Source organism: Aythya ferina, assembly GCF_964211825.1.
Source record: "Aythya ferina genome assembly, chromosome: 1".
In the NCBI taxonomy this organism is placed as follows: Eukaryota; Metazoa; Chordata; class Aves; order Anseriformes; family Anatidae; genus Aythya; species Aythya ferina.
In genome coordinates this window covers 120,400,958-120,404,947 of record NC_140296.1, presented here as the reverse complement: position 1 = coordinate 120,404,947, position 3,990 = coordinate 120,400,958, and the positions used below count along the sequence as shown (strand labels likewise).

Below are 3,990 nucleotides of genomic sequence, written 5' to 3'. Positions count from 1 at the left end.
TTCTCCTGTGTGTAGGAATCAAAGATGGCAGAGCGATGAAGGAGAGCCTGGGCCCTTCTGCCCCCCACCCTGAGCACCTCTGTGCCATCACCTGAGAAGTCACACCAGGGACTGGTTGCTGCAGGGCCGATAGAAAGGGTGATAGAAAGACTGATAGAGTGAAGGTGTGACCATGATCTCTGCAGATTCCCCCAGCTGCAACCCAGAAGGTCCTTCAGGAAAGCTCTGCCCAGCCCTGATGGGTGCTCTTCTTACAGGAAACATTTTCTGCTGCCTCGCAGGGCACCCAGCACTGGGAGAAATTGTGCTGCGTGCCTGCTCGCAGCATTTTGAACCAGCCGACCCCTGCATTTCTGTGTGGCGTGTACAAGTGGCTACCTGTTTTATAGTGGTGTAAATAGCAATTATGTCTCTCTGGGGGATGCCACATGAAGCGAGTTGAGTGGGGACGTGTTGGGATACATCTGACTGCTCAGGGAGAGATCAAGCACTGCAACAACTGTATCACAGGCGCATGAGATAAATAAATACCTTCTCCTACCTGGCTGTGCACACGAGACTGAGCAGTGCCACAGCTGTGGGTGCCTCGGCTCAGGCTCCAGAGATGGGCACAGACCAAGCCGAAAAGAGCCTGGGGTGCTGCGAGCCACACGGTCTGCGTTTGGAAAGGACCCACGGGACAGCAAAGACATGGCTGGAAGAAAAGAGACTGAAAGGTGAGGCATGCTTAAACCTGAGATGCTCTGCGTCTGCTGGTGCGCTGCCGCTGCTTTGCAGACTTCCTTCTCCCTGCCCACCGATGCCCAAATAACAGGCAGCCCACCAGCTCGGATGTGCGGGCTGGGGCTCTTGATCATGAGCACCGCTTGGCAGCGGGGTAAAAAAAAAAAACGCAGACTCATTCACAGCAAGGCTGTGCAGAGCTGCCGTGGCAAAGCCTGTGGGCGTGTGATGAATACCTAGTAATTAAGCTGATTCTAGGCAGGCTGATTGTCGTTTCAGGAGGATGGGGAACATCCTGCAAGCACTTACACAAACATCTGATTCCCGGGACACACGTGCGTGCGTGTGATGGGGAGGGAAGGGGAAGCAGCCTGATGAGTGTTTTGAGACTAAGGGTAAATCAATGCTGCTGCATCTTCCTTTTTGAGAAAAAAAAAAAAAAAATCGATCAGGGAGAAGCCAGATGAATGTGTGAGTTTATAATCCTGCTCTCTCCTGCTTTCTGTCTCTGATCCCAGGTGAACAGCTCAGTAGCATCAAGGCTGTGCACTTTTCACGCATCCAAGTCCTAATGCAAGGAGAAGCCAGGCAGACCTTGGGGCCCCTGGGTGAGCTCCTCTGGTACTTCTGCTGTGATGGCGCTGCTGGAGCAACAATCTGTTCTCTTAGGGCACTCTCCAGATCCGACTGTGGCCTGTGAGACCCTTGATAAAACTTCCTTGTGACTTCCAGCGGCAAGCTTTGAGAGTATGTCTGCTGGGAAGGATGTGTAAATGTGGAGCAGGGAGCTGCACCTCTCCCTACCCCCAAATTACCAGAGATATTTGGATCGGGGACTTGGGCGGGGACATACCAGCTGGACTATTCGAGCCCTGCTTTAGAACCTAGCAGGTTTGGAGAAAATGTCAGATTGGAAAGGGAGAAAACAGTGAAATGGAAATGAGCACACCTGAGCAGGATCTGTTTTATGTCACGGTGGGATGTGCTCTGGGGTCTGGCTGCTCCTGCTTTGTACAAGAGATCCCATCTGGCCCAGATCTTTTGGGACACCTCCTGCAGCAGAGTGCAGTGGCACTGCTTAGGGCACCCTCGCTTCCCTGTGGGATCTTTGCTGTACGCAGCCCCCAAAATACAGCACACTTGTGCTTTGTCTCGCCAAAGCTCTGGATTCCCCTGTATCTGAGTGCAGTGTTCGTGCAGAGGCAAGGAGGGAACTAAATTGCCTCCAGGCATTTTTCGTCAGCTTGTGCAATGCCTGCAGAGCTCCCGGCAGGTGATGAAGATGGGCAGGGAGACAGGCATGGGCTGTACGTCTGCAACAGGGTCGGGGGGCAGCAACTCTGGGTAGCGCTCCCTGCCTAATTGGTCTCCCTCCTTTCCCACTGTGTTAATCACCTCCCTGTGCATGCTGCCCTGTGCTCTTCTCAAGCCATTTTGAGGGTCTGGTGAGAGGGACGGGGAGCAGCCCGCGAGAGGATCACTTCCCAGCAGTCGCTGGTCAGAGCCTCGGGTCCCTTCGTCTGCCTCCCCGGCTCCACGGCAGCCTACTTTCCACCCAGTCCCTCCTCGATGCTCTCTAATGGAGGAGGAGGTGAGCACGAAATGGACTGCTAAAACCCATGAATATTTCAGCAGAAAAAGTCAAGGGACTCCATTAAATCCTCTTCAGCCTCTGCAAATGGAGCAGAGGGGGGCGGGCGTGCTGCTTAATGAGAGGCTCCAGCGGCATCCAGGCGGTGGCAGGAATGCACCCAGCAGCTCCCAGCCCGCTGTGACCACCCGGGGTACTCCTCATCTTGGCATCCTCTCCCCAAACCATCCCTTCCACATCATCCCCACAGCCACCCCATGCTGCAGTCATCTCCTTCCCCACCCAAACCCAGTCAGGCCTCAGCCTGTCCCAATAGACCAACCCAATATTCACGTACCCCGGTCATCCTCAGCCCCCCGCTATGCCACCCAGAAATGCCAGCTCCCCTTGCGCACCCAGCAGCCTTTCAGCTGGCTTTTAGCCCCGTGTCCTCATCCCAGCAGCCTTCCCAGCCACCCTGTCACCTTCCCCCAGCCCCGTCCCCATCAGAGCCGCCTCCAGACAGCTTCCCCCGCAGTCAGCAAACAGCGAGAGCGGCGGCAGCTTTCAGAGCAGCAGCCAGACAGAGCCTGACAGCCCCATATGTTTCGGCAGAGACAGTTCCTCCCTCTAATGGGCCCAGAGGAGCGTGGCTTTCAAAGGATTCAGCGTGGAAGTGACAAGCTGGAAAGCCTTATTAATGGGCTCCCGGCTGGTGAGGGGAGCTGCCCCGCCATGTCTGGCGGTGGCGAGGAGAAAGAGCCACCTTTCCCCAGCCACCAGCACCAGGCACCCCCTTGCACCACCACTAAACCTAGCAGTTTTTTAGCTTTTGCCGGTGGTGTCCCTAAAATGCTAGATTCCACCCCAAACTGAGAACAAACACACAGAGGAGGGCTCTGCCCCACAGCACCCACACTCAACCTGTCCCTGCATTAGCCGTGAGCACGGAGAGGAGGTGAGTGGGGCTCACCAAAACCCAAACCCCAGACTGAATGTGTGTAGATAAATGGCCAAGGATGGGCAGATGCAGTGTGCAGGGGAAAATTGAGCCCTCTGCATCAAACTTCTCCTCCAGCAACAGAAACTGGGGGCTCCTCTCTGGGTGGGCGTCCTAAAGATGGCCACAAAATCCCTCAGAAGATGATGAGCTCAAGAGAAAATGATAAAAAAATGCAATTGTAGGCTAAGCAGGTGTCTCACCCTCAGTTTTGACTTCAGCCCAGCTAACCTTGCCGTGCTGCCCAGCCAGGGACGGCCTGCACCACCCTCCCTCTCCCTCCACAGATAGCGTCTCTTATCTCTCCCCCAGCCTAGCATCCGCCCGTGGCTCCTACAAGCCTAATTACATTTAACTCATAACTCCTTTCACCAATTACCGCAATTAAATTAAGCTCAAAGCACTGCCTTTCTACCTGTTCCTGGCTTGTAATTTGGGTTGTGGGCCGGCTCGTTTACAGAGTTGAAGCCCCCCAAGGCCCGTCTGCTCCTGCAGCTGCCTGGTGCGAGCTACCACCCCTGCCAGCCCTGCCTACAGATCCAGCGGTGCTCCTCTGAGAGGACCAGGCTTTTACCTCCTTGCCTTTCTATTATTCATGCTCACCCTTCCGTGCCAAGCGAGATGAAAATTATTTCCTCTTTAATAAGCACGGAATAAGAAAAAAAAAAGAAAAAAAATCATTTTTCATAAACGAAAG

At 54.4% G+C, this 3,990-nt stretch overlaps 1 long non-coding RNA gene across 1 annotated transcript; it reads left to right on the top strand.

The window, feature by feature from the left end:
- Positions 1–279: 279 nt before the first annotated feature.
- On the top strand, positions 280–2,962 carry LOC311429649. The gene is made up of 2 exons (XR_014688324.1): positions 280–716; positions 1,242–2,962. It is a non-coding gene; the product is annotated as an uncharacterized lncRNA (long non-coding RNA).
- Positions 2,963–3,990: the final 1,028 nt, after the last annotated feature.